General features: G+C 37.0%; 1 long non-coding RNA gene across 1 annotated transcript; it reads left to right on the forward strand.

The window, feature by feature from the left end:
* The first annotated feature begins 6,672 nt into the window (after window positions 1-6,672).
* LOC141656017 (uncharacterized) lies at window positions 6,673-8,952 on the forward strand. The gene is made up of 3 exons (XR_012548287.1): window positions 6,673-6,836; window positions 6,936-7,043; window positions 8,759-8,952. It is a non-coding gene; the product is annotated as an uncharacterized LOC141656017 (long non-coding RNA).
* Window positions 8,953-20,195: the final 11,243 nt, after the last annotated feature.

Here is a 20,195-nt window from a genome sequence, read left to right on the forward strand (position 1 = left end):
GAAATTTGGCTCACAAATGTTGTCTTACATCGAACATTTATATCCAATTGAGGATGCGTGTTATGACTTTTGGGTATCTTTTTTATTATTATCATCAAATTTAATATATATAATAATTATGTAGTAAGGTTTTAGGACTTTTGAGCATTCTTTTTCATTATTAGCAAATTTAATATAAACATAAATATGGAGCAAGGAGAAATGAAATGTTAAAGGTTTGCTTTAATTTTTATTTTATTTTTTATTTTTTTGTTGACAAAAGCCACCTTGTTTAATGTTAAATATGTTATTATTTACTCTTAATATTTACAAACTATTTATTTTTTTAATAAACGGAGTAAATTAGAATTATGTGATATTTATTTGTTGCTTATAATATTCTAACAATAAACGTCGAAATTTTAAATTTAATATGAATTTTGATTTTAATTGTTGTTTAATTTATCTACAAACTTAAAAGTCCAAAGTTTAATATTTGTTATGCTATTTGCATTTAATATTTTTTTTTCCTTTTTACTTTTAAAATTAGAAATAATGATGTAAACTTTGGTGTAAATTTTAATTATAAATTATGAAATTTTGATGTAAATTTGAAAGGGATATATAAATTTTGGAAAAAAAATATATTTAAATTAATGTCATATAATAATAAATTGATGATTTATATCACATTAACTCGTCATGTCATATTAAAATTTGCCATGTCATGTGTAGTAAGTGACGTGGCTTTTTGGTAGTGTAAGGTGGCATTTACTACGTGACATTTTAAGTTCCCCTTTTAATAGGATTGTATACTCCAAACTATTGGGTGCTTCTCAAAATACTCCAAACTCTATTTTAACTAGCAATATAACCAACTTTTACACCTATTCTCTTTTATTAAAACAGGTGGACTGGTTACCTGCTAAATCGATTTCTTTGTCTTTAACCTTTTCTTGTTCTATTCTAATCTTCTTTACGAAGTATTATTTAATTACCATAAATCTTCTCACTCTTTTCCAAAACACCATTAATACTCTCCAAAACTCTATTTATTTTGTGTATAAAGGATGCGCAGACCAATAATTCAAACATTGCCCCGTGAAGAATAAATCTTTCCACAAATAAAATTAGATCATTATAAGAGTACGACCTTCTTATTCATCAACTTTAGTATAGTATATTAGTACCGGTTAACAAGTACTGATGAATCAGCTTTTGGAATTTCCAAAATTCATCTTATTCATTTGCCCAAAATCTCGAAACCCTCTTCAATTCACTCATAAACAAATCGCCAAAGATCAAATTTCAGCAAGAGTGCAAGACAATCAATCCATCTCTTATGTTAGGACTCAATGATTTTGTATACTCCGTATTAAAATCATAAGGGTGAGTCAATTTGGACTCCCACAAAGTATAATTAAAAACGATTGCTTCTTAATAAATTTGATAAACATGTAATTACAAAATCACACAATTGTAATAATTGAGTTTATTAAATACGAGGTATATTGCATAGAATGAAAGAAGATATTTGTTAAATTTAACAACGGGCCTGGGCCGCACCCAAACGGAGGAGAAAGAGTCCACAACGTAGGCCCAAGAGGGTTCAACTCTAAAACCAATTGGCGATAGAGGGAGTAGCTCCTTGCCTTATAAAGGGGTAACTCCTCTCCTCTTTTATCAATGCGGGACACTCACATGTGAGAATATATGGGTAGTTTTCTTCAATATTACCTGTGGAGTGATGTAGCAATAAAAATCAGAGGACATTGCACAAAACTAGAATAAATGTAATTAAAACAAGGTTTTACCAAAAAATTTAAAAAAATAAAAATTTAATGGGCTGATAAATGGAGAGGGAGAGCTATTTCTATTTCATCCCTGGTATTATCTGGGTTGTACTAATGCAGGTTTGCGGGAGTGTAATCAGGTATGAGTGGTGGTGGATGCGGGTTGAAAGGGAAGAGGCCAGGAAAAAAGGGAAGAGGTTAAAAGGGAAGTTGAGGGTGAAGAATTAATAAAGGGAGATGAAGCTTTTAAATTATTATAATGGCGGAGTAAAAAATTTAGGGAAAAAAATTGCAGGTTAAAAGAGAAGAGGTCAGGAAGATGAAGATGGGTTATAAAATGTGGGACCTATGCTACTTTTTACCTGCTATTATAGGTTAGTAAATGACCAATTTTATTAAAAGAGAAGGATGGTAAAAATTGGGTATATTAGTAGTTAAAATACAGTTTGGAGTATTTTGAGAAGTACTCCAATAGTTTGGAGTATTCCCATTAAATAACCCATTAGATTACATTATTATCCTTTAGACTTTGGTGGAAAATCAAAAACCAATCTTTTACTTTATAATACCTCTCTTTTTAAATTAAGATGGCGCTAAGATTCAGCGGATGATGCCCTATCGCCATCCTATTATGTTCCACTTGCACACTACTACCTCCAAATTCATTTTGTTTTATAGCTCTAGATATTGTTTTAATACTACTAGTCGCCTACGTAAGTAAATTTTTATTTATGGTCGTAATTAAAAATAATCTTCTACGGTTAACTGGTAAACGATCGATTTGTTCAACGTATGGGCTCTGGATCATTTATGATGCACATAATACACATTAAACGACGAAACAAAGAGTTGACAAAAAAAGAAGGGGTGGATAGATGATGTTGAGTTGTATGAAGCGACTGAGCTGGAAGATGCGGAATTTCTAATAAAAACAGCTGTTGGCCATACATCTGGCCCGCTCTTCAAGACAAAAAAAATTGTTAAAAAGATACTAAAAATAAGTTAAAATCTGTAGGAAACACTGCTGGCGGACCCGGAGCTTTAAAAATTGTTAAAAAAGACTAAAAATAAGTTAAAATCTTTAGGAAGCACTAGTGGCGGACCCAAAATTTGTATTTTTGTATTCACGAGTATAATCGTCTCTAACATATATTTTTCTTTTTCATTTTATATGAACAATTATCAAGCCATGTAATAAAAGGAAGCGAATGTGAACCTTTGGGTAAATATTAAATGGTATGATTTCTTAATTTTACTTCGTATGTTTTTAAGGCCCTGTTCTTTTGGACTTAAAGTCACTTAATATAAGTTCACTTCAGATCCTATAAGTTCAATTCAGTTCAATTCAGATCCTATAAGTTGATTCGATTCTATAAGTTGATTCGATTCGAATCCTATAAGTTCGATTCGATTCGATCTTATAAGTTCGATTCGAATCCTATAAGTTGATTCGATTCGATTCGAGATCTTATAAGTTGATTCGAGATCCTATACCTCACTTAATTTAAGTTCGATTCGAGATCCTATAAGTTCGATTCGATTCGATTCGAATCCTATAAGTTTAGTTCGAGATCCTATAAGTTCGATTCGATTAAGATCCTATAAGTTCAGTTCAGTTCAGATCTAATAAGTTCAGTTCAGATCCTATAAGTTAAGTCCAGTTCAGTTCAGATCCTATAAGTTCAGTTCAGTTCAAATCAGATAAGTTTCAGTCCAAAAGAACAGGGCCTAAGTTTATGTGTTTTTTTGTCAAAACAGGAATAATACATAAAACTTAATCTCATAATTTCCTAAAAAAATATCTACTCTCATAATTAATGGTAAATAAATAACCGGATTCGTTAATATCGACGACGTTTTAGTAAACGTCGACGACGTTTTTCATAAAAAAGACGCTCACTGCCCCTCATCTCTCACTAGCCATTCTCCCTATTCTTTCTATTCTCTCTACTCAACCTCCAACTTCCACCAACACTCAACACCACCACCACACTGCCACCACAACCACACCGCCACCACACTGCTGCCACCACCACGCCGACCTTGCCGCCTCCACCGCCACCACACTGCTGCCTCCCACGTTGCCAAGTAAGTGTGGTTTTTTTTTTTTTTTTTTTGTTAAATTAGTTTAGAAATTGAAACTAATTGAATTAAACTATGAAATTAAATAGTTTTATTTCCTTTATTGTTATTGTTGATTGATTAAATTGATTGGATTTTGTTTTAGAATTGAATTAGTTAGTAAATTAGGTTATGTGTTAGCTTTTTATTTAAATTAATTGAATTAGTGTAGAATTTGTTAGTTTTTCGATTAAAATTCATGTTAATTAGTTGTTATTATGTAAATTTTGGTATTGTTATATGTTGTTTGCGAAATATAGTTGATTGGGATTGATTTTTGAGTCGAAATTTGTTGTTGTTAATTGGATTGGGAGTGAATTTGTACGGTTTTTAGGGCGAAACCGCGGCCAAACGTTGGAAATGGTTGTTGGCCGTGGGTGTAACGTTGGAATGCAACGTTCATCCGTGGCTGAACGTGGGAATTGGTTGTTTGGCCACGGAGAATTTTTTTTTTTTTTTTTTTAATTTTTTTTTTTTTTTTTTTTTTTTAAAAAAAAAAAAAAAAAAAATTTCTCCGTGGCCAAACGTGGGATTCCAACGTTTGGACCACGGCCAACGTTGGTTTCCCACGTTTGGACCACGGCAAACGTTGATTTCCAACGTTTGGTCCATGGTTGAACGTTAGATCTCAAAGTTTGGTCTATGGTTCAATCTTGGGGGTAAAAATTTCAGATTTACGCAAACAATTAACAATATGTTATTTACAAAATTAATGTCATGAACTAATTAGGCTGACATATTGTTAATTGTTGTTGTTTTTTGTTTTTAATTTAGTTGAGTTTGAGAGAAATTTTTTTAGAGAGAGAAAGTCAAAAGGGCAGTCATCGTCTTTTTTATGAAAAACGTCGTCGATATTTACTAAAACGTCGTCGATATAAATCAGCCCCCATAAATAAGTACAAATAATTGAATGAAAAATCTTTAAAATTTCACAATTACTTTTTGAACCATCATGACAATAATTAATCATTTTAATTAGGGTTTTTTTGTCAAACACAACTTTTAAAAAACTTTTTTTTTCCAAACATTACCTTTAAAAAAAAAATTGTCAAACACAACTTTTAATAAATTTTTTTTTGTCAAACACGACATTTTGGCCAAAGTTTGAGCGCTAGCAATGGGATGACTTTCGGTTGATGTTTGAGATAGCAAACGAGGTCGGTTTGAGGTGTTTTTGGACTCCTTAGAAATGTGAGAGTATAGGCTTTCTAGGAATTGTCAACACGGTGGCCAAAGGTGACCTTATGTGGAGTCAATTGGTGCGTAAAGTAAGGCCGGTCACATGGGGTTGATGTAAGTTAAAGTAGGATTTTTCCGTGAGTCAATTCACTCCCTTAAACCACCACTTGCAACCAACGACGACCACAAACAACACAACTATGATATACCTTGCACTCCCTTCAATCACCAAATTCCAGACCAAACAAAACATCATAACCTCATTAAAAGACCCTCGAAAATCCCTCTAACAACCCACGGTAAACCCAAACTTCTACCCCTTTCTTTGATCAGCCTTACTTTACGCACCAATTGACCCCACATAAGATCACCTTTTGCCACCGTGTTGACAATTCCTAGAAAGTCTGTACTCCCACTTTTCCAACAAGTCCAAGAACACCTCAAACCGACCTCGTTTGCTATCTCAAATATAGACTGAAAGTCATCCCATTGCAAGCGGCAAAAAAGTCGTGTTTGACAAAAAAAAAATTATTAAAGGTTGTGTTTGACAAACTTTTTTTTTTTAAAGGTGGTGTTTGAAAAAAAAAAAAAAATTTAAAGGTTGTGTTTGACAAAAAACCCTTTTAATTATGCCATTTCCTCTTCCAATTTAAGTTTTCTCCAACTGCCACCTTTTGGTTGTTTTTCTATAAAATTTACTTTACTTTTTTAAGTGGTTTATGCTTTTTTAACCATTATAAGATGATCGTTGATATCAAAATGAATATCTTATAATATTTCTTTAAATTTGTTATTAAGCATATATTGTTGTGTAATTTTACTATTATACTTTCCCGATCAACCTATTTAAATTTTTATTTTTGTATTCATGAGTATACTCATCTCTAACATATATTTTTCTTTTTCATTTCATATGAACTATTATCAGGGCATGTACTAAAAGGAAGCGTACTAAAAGGAAGCGAAACTGAACCTACGGATAAATATTAAATATTATGCTCTCTAAATTCTAATCCGTATATTTTTAAATTTATATGTTTTTTTTTTCAAAATCGGAATTGATTATTTTATAGTCTTTAATACTATTTTTATTTTTATGTATGATCGTGGACATAAGTAGAGCTGACAATAAATGACCCGACACGAAATGTAACGCCCCGTAATTTCGAATCGTTAATATATTTCGAAAATAATTTATTAATCAAATAAAATTTGATATTTAAGTATTTAAAGTAAAAATAATTCAAAGAAATATAATTTTATTATATTTTGAAGAAAAGTATTTATTTTGATAGTTTCGAGATGTTTAAAAATAGTTTAAACCGTGTAAAATCTTTTATTTCGAAATAAGGGCATATCGGGGGGAAAATGACAATTCTTTTGAACGTTGGGTAAACGAATTTGGAAATGGGTCGTATGAATACTCAATTTTCTTGTAATCTCGTGTTTAAAAACTTTGGTCTTGTCGGAATTTGCATTTGACTTACGGTTTTAATTATTATCGAAACGAGTCAAAAAACCGACTTTCGAAAATCCCGACTCAAACCCGCTCTTTCCTTTCTTTCTCTCCTTTCCCGAGGACCACACCCCCTCCCCTTCATTTTTCTGATTTTTCTTTGTTCTTCATCCTCTAACATTTCCCTTTTTCATCAAAACACCATTTTATACCAAATCAAGCTCAATTTCACCATAACTTTTGCGTTTCTTATCGGATTTTTGCATAATTTACATTTCCGGAATCCTCTCGTCGAGATCTACAACCTAGTATGTTTTAATTTCAGTTTTCTTGAAGTTGTTTTAAGACGAATTTTCGGTAATTTCGGTATTTATGTACTTATTATGGTGTTTTTATTGTTTAATTAGGTGAAGAATTGGAGGACGAGTTTGGGGACTCGTATATTGTCGAGGATAGCGGCTAGTGCTTGTTAGGGTTTGGGTTTAAGGTGCTAATTGCTCTTTTTCTAGCTTAAGGTAACATATTTCGAGTTACTCGACGAAAGATCGTCACATGTTTTGTTGTTTTTGGATGTTTTGTGATTTTTGGTTTGAGTAGAAATTTACACATGTTAAAGTTTGATGCATGCATGCTTAATTTATGCCTTTTGTTAGTTTAAGTTAACAAAGTTGAATTGGGAACGATTAATTAGTGTTGAGACGATGTTATAATGAACAAAAATGGAAAAAAAAAAGAGAGGTGTAGGGGGGCGGCGAGAGTTCGACAAAAAGATGAGCCACAGCCACGGCCACGGCTGGTCGGCGGCCGTTGCTTGTTTTGTTGGTTTTCCATGCATTGTTCGTCATTTTAGGTTCATTAATGAGATAATTAGAATAAGTAATGTATGGGTAAACTTTTGAATTAAATCAAATTAGTAATAAAAATTATGTTAAAGGTAGAAATTATATTTATTATGGTAGTTGCACATGTTAGTATAGGTTAGAAAATGAAATTGTAAAGATTAGGCTCAGAATGAATTATATAGCGATAATTGTAATGTTTTGTTGATTGTGCCGAAAACTGAGCCTTAGTCCCTTTGACTGATGCGATGTCAGTTAATTGAGTGATTGGTCAGCCGCAATTTAACCCGTACTGCCGCAGGGTCAGGGGTTGCGGGTAAAAATTCGGTTGAATGAATTAGATAATCGGCCTTTTTCTTGCTTTAGGCCATTTATTATATCTCTATTTCACATGTGTAGTTAGTTGAATTTAAGTAACTTCTTATATTGTAAAAACGGCCCTAGATTCCCTGAAGCCTTTAACATGGTTAATATTGTTAGAATTGGAAATTAGTATTGAATACTTATTGAGGATATTGTTAGATCGTTTGCTGAATAGACATTTATCTAGCCTTTCACATGATAGAATGATAGCATTTATGTTGGTAAGTTGGACTTTTTGTCCTCTTATGGTTAAGTGGGTGTCTTACTTGTCTTGTGTGGTGTGGGCTAAAGTATTCAAGCTGGGACTAGCTGGGACTAGGTCCTAGGTGAGTATTTCGGCCTTCATCATAGATAGGTCTTTATAGTATTTGACGAGTATATGTTCACTGCTTGATAGCCTTTGTGTTCCTGACTAGTGGATTTATATCCAAGTTGGGGCATGACCTCGTTACTTATTTTGATAGTAAGTGGTCAGCTTAAGTACTAGCCAACCCTTTGGTGGACTCCTTAGGGTACTCACTTTGTTTTAGAAAAATTGTGGGTCTTGGGTGCGGTGGTGTGTATCCGCATGTCTAGGTCTGCGCAGATTTTAGGCTAGGGTTGTGTTGTGTCTTGGCCATGTTTTATTAATATTAACCGCTGAGCCAAGATACCGGTTCGATTACCTTCCCTACCTCGTGGTATAGACTCGAGTTACAAAGTGACTATTGACCGTACTAAGAACTTATGCCTGTCTTTGATATATTGCCCTTTCTAGTATGGTGATTTTATGAACTGTAATAGGTGAGATGTAAGCCGGTTACAGTTGATAAAGTTTGGATTACTGTTTGTTATATGTTTCACATGATAGTTTATTTTGGTCAGTTAGGGGGTCATAGGTTAGAATACTTGATAATTAGATTAAATATCATGTTGTTTACATGTTTTACTACATGTTGCATTAATTATGACGATTCGTGGCTGGGAGGACTCGAAGTTACTCCCCACTGAATTGTGGCTTTCGTATTTGTATAAAATGCGATTGACAGGTTGTTGATGCTTTGTTGGGGTCACAGACGAGCTAGTGAGCATAAGGAACCTTGGACCTAGTTTGGTTATTCTTATAGTAAACCTTTTATGTCTTTTGGTTTTGTATATAATTTGAAGGGACATATGTCTCCCTTTTTCTATTTTGGGTTTGTATCATTACATTTTCTTATCGTTAGCTATGGCATGTAATTAGTTCGTTAGCATGGCAGGTTTTGGCACCCGCCTCTTGGGAATGTTAGAAATGTTGTGATTGGTTTAGAAATTTTTTTGAAATTACAGGTTTTTGGCTAGTTGAACCAATTACAAACATATCCTACCAGTTTTTCCGTAGAATTTACGCCTTTATTTATCGTTAATTTTAAGGGTGTCACACGAAAACACGACACGAACCCGACACGAAATTAATGGGTTTGGGTTGAGGTTTATTGACCCATTTATGTAAATGGGTCAACACAAACACGACACGATATTTAATTGGGTTGGGTTTGGGTTGAGCTCTCTAAACACGAACCCGACACGAATGACCTGTTTACTTAATTAATCTTATTTTTTTATCCTCCATCACATAAATATACTTAAACTTTCCAAATATAGACATGACACGGAAACACGACACGAACCCGACACGAAATTAACGGGTTAGGGTTGAGGCTTGACGGCCCATTTATGTAAGTGGGTCGACACGACACGAGATTTAATTGGGCCGGGTTTGGGTTGGAGAGTTTGTGACCCGTTTACATGTGACACGAACACGAACCCGACATGACCTAATCTGTTTGCCAGGTCTAGACATAAATATAACAAGAGATGGATCAAACTCTTGAAATAGTAATAATGAACTTAAAAAATTTTATGAACCTTTTGGAACTCGGATTTAGGGAATAAAGTTTTTTGGATTATTGAGCTATTGAAATGAAAATTTAATTCGTAATACATGGAGTAGATACCGACCATACCGTTCAATCGTATCTAATATTTTTCTATTGACATAATAAATGTTTTTCGAATGTAAATAATATTAGAAGCATGCACGTGGTGATAAGACTTCAAAGATATTTCTATGGAAGGGTTGATGGAGAGGTCTGGAAATAATTTGGAAATGACTATACTAAGGTATTGAGTTTACAACCTTATAAGGCGTCATTGAAGATTTTTCCATACGGAATTTATTATATACGGATGGCTTCAACTTTTAATATTTAAAAAACTCATTTTATTATATTGCGCAGTAAAACACACGTATATATAATGAGTCGTCTTCGTCATTTGTCATTACTCTGTTGTCAAGTTTCTCAAATTAGTAGCTACCACATTGTCACTTACAAGATTCGATTTACAAAAATAAACCAAAGTTGTCAAAGAAATAAGGTATTAACTAACTAACTTCTATGTATTTCAAGACTGTATATTTTAAATGGATCAACAATTAATTGCTCGAACAAATATTAACAATACGATAAAAATATCAAAGTTAAAACAGATAAACCCGTGAATTTTACGGGTCACAAACCTAGTTTAGTTATAATTAAGATATAATGTTAATAATAACTATTTTATAAAGTTTTTTACTAACTTCTTTGGTGAAAAAACTAAAATTATAAAGATAAATTCAAAAAAATGAAATTAATAGTGATTAAATCAACTTTTACGAAAAAGTTCATCGAATAAAATTATGGTGTAGCGAGTTAATGGGTAAGAGGGGCGGGTACAGTTTTATATTTCCACCCGTTCGGGCATGGATGGTTTTGAAAACTTGAACCCGCCACGGGTGGTGGGGCGGGGATGGGTACGAGTTTTTCTTGGTGGGTACGGGTACGGGGGAGCCTATATCCACCATCGCCCCGCCCCAATGACATCCCTAAACAAGACTCCACAGGAATATATTTTTACTTATATAAAGAGAAAATTGAAATTGATTGTTTAATTGTGAATAGTGTACAAAATAGATCGTGGTGGTGTGGAGTAAAATGGAGGGAGTACTTGTAATAATTACTTTAAGAAATATAGGAATATTGACATTTTCATCAATTAGTTGTATAAATTCTTTCGCCCCTTTTGTGAGTGGCCGAGTAGGTAGTGCCTAGACGTGGTAAAATGATTATATCTGGCTGATCTGAAAAAGCTGACTCGAGACCTGAAATTGACTCGAACTACAGAACTCGGATAACATCCAAAACTCGAAATGACCCGACCCAACCCGAAATAACCCGAATTTTCTTAACCCATAACTGACCCGATCCCGAACTTTCTTGACCCATAACTGATGTAACACCCCGGCTCAAACCTAGAGTCGGGAACAGTCACTCACGGTAACTTACCAGGCTGTGTAGATGGCCCACAGATCAACACGGGTCCTTTCCAGCGCATTTTGTCCTCACTCATGCGCATCCCGGAAACCTTCCTAGGAGGTCACCCATCCTAAGACTACTCCCAACCAAGCACGCTTAACTGCGGAGTTCTTTTGCATGGATAACCAGAAAAGAAAGTGCACTTTGATGATATGAGTAGTACTTTCTATCCCTTTAAGCACTAGTCAGATTTTTAAGCCAATCAATAAACCTCTTCAAAGGGGTACCCCACCCGAATAACATCTTCGGTTCAGTGGAGTATTACAATTGACCCATTTCGAAACACCCAACCCGAATGTGACGTGACAAAACATAACTCTAATTGACTAGAAAAGACTTGAAATGACTTTTTATCTCTTATTCATTGACCTTGACCAATCCAAAATAATCCGACCCGCTTGACCCGAAAGAGACTCGACTAACCAACCCAAAACAGACTCGAAACCCGAAATAACCGACCCGACCCGAATTAACCCGAAATCAATGAGAGACCCGAACTAACTCGACCCGATTGACCAGTTTACCAGGTCTAATGGTGCCTTCCCGTTCTTCGTGCTTCCCAATTTAAGGTTAGCTGACAATGTACTCGATCGATCTCTCCTTGAATGACTTGCCGAGACACCTATTTTCCCCTTCTTGTGTTGTTAGAGATTTAATAACCGTAAATATAATTTACCATTTAAATTTTATTTTTTTATGAAATATAATTGCGTAAGACTTGTTTAATACATCCATTTACAATTTATAATATATTGTTTTATACTCCCTCTATTTTTCTGTTTTCTTCTGTTTCATTAAAATAACGCTCACATATATTAGAGAAATGAGAATAAAACAGAAAAACTGAGGGAGTAATATATCTTGAAATTATAATGAGATATAAAATTTATCAACATATTATGAAACACATTCACTACTAGGGAGTTTTAATATTATTACAGTTTTCACGACATCATATGTTAATACTATTATGTTCACTACTCATTCAGTTTACAATTGTTTCTTTCACTACTCCTGCCATTTTTACGACTAAATTCATTATTCCCGTTATTTTTATCAAACTCATATATTTAAATAAATTAAATATTTTCCTTAAATCGAATTCTAAATCCAAAGTTATGTAATCATCAGTAGATGGGTAAGATCTTTCCCACCGCCAAACCTCTCTAAATAAAAATTCCCAATTAATTCCCACCGCCTTACCCGTTTTACCTAATCTCGCCGGCGGCGTCTCTGAATCCCCTCGGGCCGCCGGTGAGAATCTCATCTACCCTTAACCTCTGGCTTAGTTTTTTTTCCCTCTTTCTCAATTTACAAATCCGATTTGGGTTGTCAACTGATTTATTGTCATTCGGTTGATGTGGCAGCCTCTTTCTCCGACAACTATTGACTTCTCCGAGTCTCTGCTAAGTGTTTTTCTGGTTTTTGTCTAAATAAGTTCCTTTTCTTGTGTGTTGTGTTGCTGATTTTTTTGATTCCTAGTTTGTTTGTACTGCTATTAGTTTTTCTTGTTTGTTTTGTTTGCTGGTAAGTTGTTTGTCTGGGCTCTTTTTTAGTTTCCTAATCTTTCTTCAAGCTTTCATCCTGTAGATACCTCATTTCTGCACCTCTCGCAAACCACCCGGTGATGATTGGGCCGCATGTTTGGTACGCGGAACGATTTGTGACAGTTCATAAGTTTATCGTCAAGTGATTGCTCAAACACTAATGTCTACCTCTTAGTTGTCATCTACGCGCCGATACGGTCGTTTTGACAGTAATTAGAGTACATTTGGAGCCCGGGCCTAAAATCGTCTTCATTTTCTGATAACCGTTAAATCCCGAGTCAGAATGTTCTGGAATGTTCCGGATATTTCTATTCCATATTTTTATAAATATTTCACAATCTTTATCCTTTGGTAAACAATTTCCCGTAATATTCATACAAAATATTAAGGAAAACCAAAATATTCCGTCCTACCATAAATTAAACACGAAAATATTTCTTCCGCAGGAGGAAACCACTTGGGAACAGACGCAGTGGCTGCTGCGCCTCTTCCCAGGTCCTTTTCTGCGTGTTTCTCATATCTTTTTCATATCTTTCCGAGATTCACTTCCAAAGTTTCTCCGAAACCCTAATTCCTTCACGTGATTAGTATAAATAGGAGCCTTCGCTCCTCATATTTCTCACGCGAGTGTCCGCCCTTCTCTTCTCCCTTTGCATTCTAGACCTTTGTTCTTACTTTTTGGCGTCAACGTGCTTGAACATTCGACCACGTAAGCTCGGATCCTTCTGAGTACCAGCCTCGTTAGCATGACCGACCAATTTGACCAACTCCACATCAATCAACTTAATTAATCTAATCGTTTTCTTCTTACGAGGGCACTCTCATTTCATTCGAGTCGAGCATCACTAATCGATAACTTAGTTCATCTCGTTTTGTCAAACATGTAAGTCTAAGGGTGTATATCTCTCTTTTAGTTATTGTTATTTTCCTTTTGTATCATCAATTATAAGGTTTATGTCGAAAATACCTTTTAAAACCGATTTCTAAAACCTCGTTTAAAACCCTTTTTTACGGATTTCCAGAAGACAAACCGTCGAGAAAGGACGCAGCAACTGCTACGCCTCTTCGAAGGAGCGCAGTTCCTGATGCGCCTCTTCGTGAGGCTGCCGCAGTTCCTGCTTCCTTTCTTCTTCCTTCGTCCTCTGTAATTCGTTCGTCTTTTATTCGTTTTCGTTTGTTCTTGTTAATTCTTTGTTACAATCACATATTACTTTCACATGTATTTATTATTCATCGATAACATGTTTAATTCGTCATTAAATCCGATTTAAATCCCTTATAATCTCATATTTGCGGGTTTTCGTCATAAAACTCAATCCGGGATGTAGGAATTCGATTTGTTCATATTGAGTTTCTGGAATTCGACCTTTGATATATTTTTATCTATCTATTATATTATTCGTCATTAATTCGTCATGTTTAACCTATTTTGTTCACCAATGTCACTAATCAATCATTCATCCATGTAATTAATTCGTTTGCATCCGTCTCATCCATGTTTATTGCTTTTATGACCCTTAAATCACATGTAAATAACCTGTTAATCACTTCCATCCGAGTAAATATGTTAATCAATCATTTAAATTCACCAATTATTATTAACGATTTGCAGTTCCGGCTTCACAGTCAGATTTCACCCTTGGAACAGACGCAGCATCCGCTGCGCCTCTTCCAAAGGGCGTAGTCCTGCTGCGCCTGTTCCAGGATGAGTTCTGCCTCTGAACTTCCATTCTGCCTTGACCTAGTTTATTAGCTTGCGTATAATTGACTATTATCCGTATTATCACCTACTGATGTGTTCGTTAATTCTTTCTTTTATTTCCTTTTCTCAAATCATCCGTTTTAAAGGTATTTTCGACATAAATCGCTAAACCCATTGTAATTATTGTAATTTTATCTTTGTATTTTGTATCATTTGTATGCCTTCGTATGTAATTGAGCATTAAATCCTACTTCGACATTAATTGTATGCTAAATTGCGTGTCAACCGACTTAGTCTAATTCTCACATGCTAGGATTAAAACTTGGATGTTGCATTGCATGCATATAATCGACGATATATCGAGTATAGATGATGTCCCTAATCATTAATATAGAGGCTGCTATCGAGGCGGGCGGGATTAGGTGTTCGATCAAAAGAGCTTCCTAATACGTACCCTCACCCCTTACTCCAGATCTCTATGAACATCCGTGTTCATTGACATCCACGAGAGTCATTCTAGACATAGAATGCTAAGGGTAACAATTTCTTAGTGTTCATGTCTCTACTTTGTGTCTTGACATGACACGAGGTATTCGAACGGTTCCAATTTCCCATAAAAATTGGTGGCGACTCCACAAAATGCAAACGCGTGTTCTCTTCCTCCCAAGCGCCCCCGTGGGCCCCCGCTGTCCACAGTTTGGCGACTCCGCTGGTGATAAAACACTTACGTGTAGCCAAGGGTGAAACTTGAACATGGTTAGGGAATAATTTGTACAAGACAATTGTCGGTTTTCATAAATCGGTCTTCCTAGACCGTTTAATTCGGCCTTCCTAGGCCCAACCCAACCCATTCGACCAATCGTCCCGTCTAAATGGTCCTAATTCTTATTTGGGCCTAAGGATGGATAGCGATTGACGTCATCCATACCATGATGCTTACTCTTGTTTGTATCAAGGGCCTTCACTACTTGAGGAAATGGACTAGGAATCGGCCTTACTCTTGTTTGGTACGAGCCTCTCCACAGACTTCGGGTTTGATGGTTCGGTATGGCAACCCACCCTTTAAACCAAAACCCTTTTAAAAGCACTCAACATCCCGTTATAATGCTTGTATAAATATTTGTACCTTACGTGATCACCATTTCTAAACGAAACCATGACGATTTTTTGCAAAAATCAAAACCCCTTTTTAATCAAAATTTCGAAAAAGGCCATTTGATTAGCGCAAAACCCAGTCGAAACTCTGTCCGTTTGTCAAGTCAAAATTCGGGCCACAGGCCCATTTCAAAACCTCACTTTAAGTCCACTCCTACGACTACACTATAGTTGACTAGGATACACATTTTCCAAAACTTTGTCCTTTCTTCAAAGCTCACTCAACACAAGTGGCACACACCCACTTCAAGAGTCAAAACATTTCTTCTCTTAGCAAGTGTGTTAGAATGGTCGATCGTGTTTTGATTCGCCATCGATATCTTATCCATTTTTCAAGATGCCTGGAACCAACGACCCGAACCTCAACCAACTTCAAGATGGTAATGATCGAATCCTAGCCGCGCTAGCCCAAATCCAAGTTACTCAAGACCAAGTGTATGATCGCCTTGACACCATCGAGGGTCGGATCTACGCCGTAGAGGGGAGATGGCCTCCTCACGAAAGTGAAGTAGTAGGTAACTTCGCGAGTGAATCCAAGGACGAAAATCCTCCTATGGGACTAACTGTAGCTGAGAAAAGACTCCAATAGTTAGAGGAACAATTAATGTACCTTAAAGGGGATGACATTTATAGGGAGAATAATCGCAAGTATGAGGCCGTCAACTCCAAATTGCCAACCAACTTCAATATGACGGATATCCCTAAATTCAAGGGGCACGAAAACCCTTTGAACCACATCCGTGCCTTCAAGGATTACATGTATATCAAAGGCATCAAACTCGAGATGTTCTTAAGGATCTTTCCTTCATCTCTTGACACCATCCCAAAGCAATGGTTCTACTCTTTAGAACACAAGAAGATCGCTACTTGGGAAGATGCCGCGATCGAATTTGCTAAGCAATACGCGGATAATGCGAAGATCCAAGTTAACATGCGCACTCTAGAGGTTCTTACCCAAAATGACAAAGAAGGATTCACCGACTTCCTAAGTAGGTGGAGGAAGACTAGTACCCAACTAGTTGAACGCCCGGATGAGGCTACCGTGTAGAGAAGTTCGTGGATAATCTCAAACCCATCTATGCCAATCATTTGAGATACCAAAACATCAAGACTTTCAGGGACTTAACCGTATTAGGGACAAGGATTGAAGATGACATCCGTAAAGGGCTTTTGTCCAAAACGGTAGGTCGAGGATACCAAGGCTCAACTAGTCGTTTATACGGCTCCGCTAGCAAGACTGATGAAGTTAACTTTCTCGAGCCATCCAAGAAAAGTACCCCACCAAGGAAATTCACAAATCTTGGGGATACTTACTCCAACGCTCTAAAAAGGTTAATGAAACAAGGCAAACTCCAACCTATTGGACCTACTCCCGAACCCGAAGAGAAATCCAAATTCTGGGACGAGAACTCGTACTGTGAGTACCATAGGGGCAAGGGGCATGACACATAAAAATGCTACAAATTCAAAAATGTGCTTCAAGACATGATTGAAGATGGTCGACTACCAATACCGCCGGGAGGTAAACCCAACAACACTCAGAATCCTCTTGGAGTTCTAGTGATTACAAGTGACGAATCTACCTTAGATTGTTCACACCTCATTTCTCCAATTGAAGATGAGATCCATGCAACCGAGAGTGAGGGGTTCTACTCTACTATCTACCCTACCATTTCCGACTTCATCACAAGGGCAAGGAGTGTGGATAGACAAGTTTGGGAATTAGAAAATGTGGTGACAACTTTACATGATCCCAACGCAACACCCAAGGAGCATGTGCCACTAATCTTCTCTCAAAACGCTACTATGCAAGAAATAGTCGCCGTGGTTGATAAATTAGTCGACCAAATTATACGACTAGAGGATGAAATCATGAAAATGAGGGAACTAGCTACGATCAATGGAGTATGGGCCGATGATGATGAGGACGAGTACCTCATTGAAAACTCCCTAGTCAAGGAAATAGTCCAAAATGGTGAGGACCAAGATGTGGACCACCCAACTCTTTCGGGACGTCCATATCAAAACAATACTCAAAATGGTCCAACCAACGTTGTCACACCAAATGATAACGAGGATGACTCCACTGACCATTTGCTCAAGCAATTACAGAAGACAAAGGCTGATCTTTCAGTCTGGCAATTAGTAGCAAGCTCATTCCCACATCGCCAAGCTTTACTGCAAGCTTTGGCCAAGCTAAATGTAGCACATAACTCGACACCCGAAGATGTAGTCAACTTGGTCTTCCAAGAATCACCGAAGCTAAGTAATCCCATTTTCTTCTCAGACGAAGATTTGCCACCTTTTGGCGCTAGTCACAACTTAGCTCTTTACATCACTGTCATTTGTCTAAAGAAGAATGTGCCAATGACCTTGGTAGATGATGGCTCTGCGGTCAACGTCATACCCCTCAAAACGGCATACAAATTAGGCATGAAAGAGTCGGATTGGAACCCTACCAATCAAGGTGTTCGCGCATATGATGGTACAAGACGAAAGGTAGTAGGACTTGCTAACCTAACTATAGCCACAGGGCCAATTGAGCGAAAGGCTAACTTCCAAATAGTGGACATTGAAGCTTCCTTCAATATACTTCTAGGAAGACCTTGGATTCACGCTTCCAAGGCGGTCACATCCATCCTTCATCAAAAGATCAAGATCCCACTAAATGGCAAAGTGGTGACGATCACTTCATCACCCATCAAGGCAATAATCGAAAAGAAGTCGAACAATCAAGTCCTTGTAGACCTAGTATATGAACTTGGGGGCTTCCAAAGCATAGGTGTTATAGAAAGCGAATTGGCACCCTTATACTGTGATCCCTACTCCAACTTGGTGGTCAACCACATACTCAAATCCCAGGGATACTTCCCTGGAATGCCTTTGAACCCTATTCGAAGAAACACCTTCGCACCATACAAGGAAGGCAACTTAAAGAGGATACCACTTGGACTAGGGTACAAACCCACTAAAGAAGAGGTTCTCGAGATGCTTGCTCAAATTCAAAACCGTAAGTATGTAGGAGTCCAAATGCGACCCTATCTCCCTACCCCAAATGGGTACTTTGTTAAGGAAGGAAGTCTAGAACTCTTTCACGGATTTTCCGAGCCTTAGCATTATCGCGAGAGGAAGCTAGCCGGAATCGAGATCTTTCACGATTGCTAATTCATCCCTCTAGAAACGGTTCCTACCCTCAAAACCAGTCAAGCACCTTGCTTAGACGAACAAGCTGTTAGTCTATTGTTTGGAGAGGATCGATTTGTTAAAGCCGCGCAGGATGAGATCATTACCATGATACTTCAGGACGATCACTTCAACCCTACTGCGTTAATCACATAAACTAACGCGAGTCAGCAGAAAGGATGGAGAAAATCAATCAAGTGGACCAACAATCAAGGAAGACTCTTCAAGCTCACCACTGGAGAAGGAGAGATGTTCAAAGGAGAACCAGAAGACGATGAGTTCGAGTCGGAGTCGGAGTAAGAGTCGGAGTCTAGAGAAGTCACTAAGGAATCACCTCTTGTCGTCACCCCCACTCCCTTTGTTTCTCCTAGCTTAGCCTCGAGTAGTAACAGTAGTTCGGGAAATGTCCCAACCACTATCCCTTTGCCGTCACTGACCACAGATCAGACGCCTTCTTTGTTTCAACTTTTCTCAAACTTTACTATGAATAAATCAGGTTCTGCTTACTCTTTGTGTTATCTTGAGTGCAATTCTGTTTACGATGATACTGAGGATGACCAAGACCCAGACTCAATCGAAATACCCCCCTACGTAGCCAAAGAAATACTACAGGAAGGGGAAGAGGGACCAGTAATAGAGGACACCGAACCCATCAATGTAGGAACCGAAAGGAACCGAAAGTTTCCGAGTACTCAGACTGGGTAGCTAACATAGTACCCATACCCAAAAAGGATGGGAGAATCCGTGTTTGTGTTGATTTTAGAGACTTAAACAAAGCAAGTCCTAAAGATGACTTCCCTCTACCACACATCGACATATTGGTGGACAATACTGTAGACCACGCATTACTATCCTTCATGGATGGATATGCGGGCTATAACCAAATCAAGATGGCCATGGAAGATATGCATAAGATCGCCTTTGTCACTCAATGGAGAACCTATTGCTATACGGTCATGCCGTTTGGGTTGATCAACGCCGGAGCTACATATCAACGCACTGCAACTACACTCTTACATGACATGATGCACAAAGAAGTTGAGGTATACGTAGACGACATAATTGTCAAGTCCAAGGATAGAGAGGGGCATATTGTGAACCTTCGAAATTTTTTCACAAGGCTACGAAAGTACAACATGAGGCTCAATCCTCAGAAATGCACAGTCGGAGTAACGTCTGGCAAACTCCTGGGATACGTTGTTAGCCAACGAGGTATAGAGATAGACCCTTCCAAGATCAAGGCTCTGATCGAAACGCCACAACCTCAAACAGAAAAAGAAGTCATATGATTCCTAGGGAAAGTGCAATATATAAGTCGATTCATATCGAAACTCACCATGATTTGTGAGCCTATCTTCAAGAAGCTCAAGAAAACAGACCACACCATGTGGGATGATGATTGTCAAACGGCATTTGACCGAATCAAAGAGATTTTGGCTAAACCACCAGTGCTCATGCCACCTCAACGAGATCAACCTCTTGGTTTATATCTCACAGTAAC

The sequence above is a fragment of the Silene latifolia genome, chromosome 5, assembly GCF_048544455.1.
Source record: "Silene latifolia isolate original U9 population chromosome 5, ASM4854445v1, whole genome shotgun sequence".
NCBI lineage: Eukaryota > Viridiplantae > Streptophyta > Magnoliopsida > Caryophyllales > Caryophyllaceae > Silene > Silene latifolia.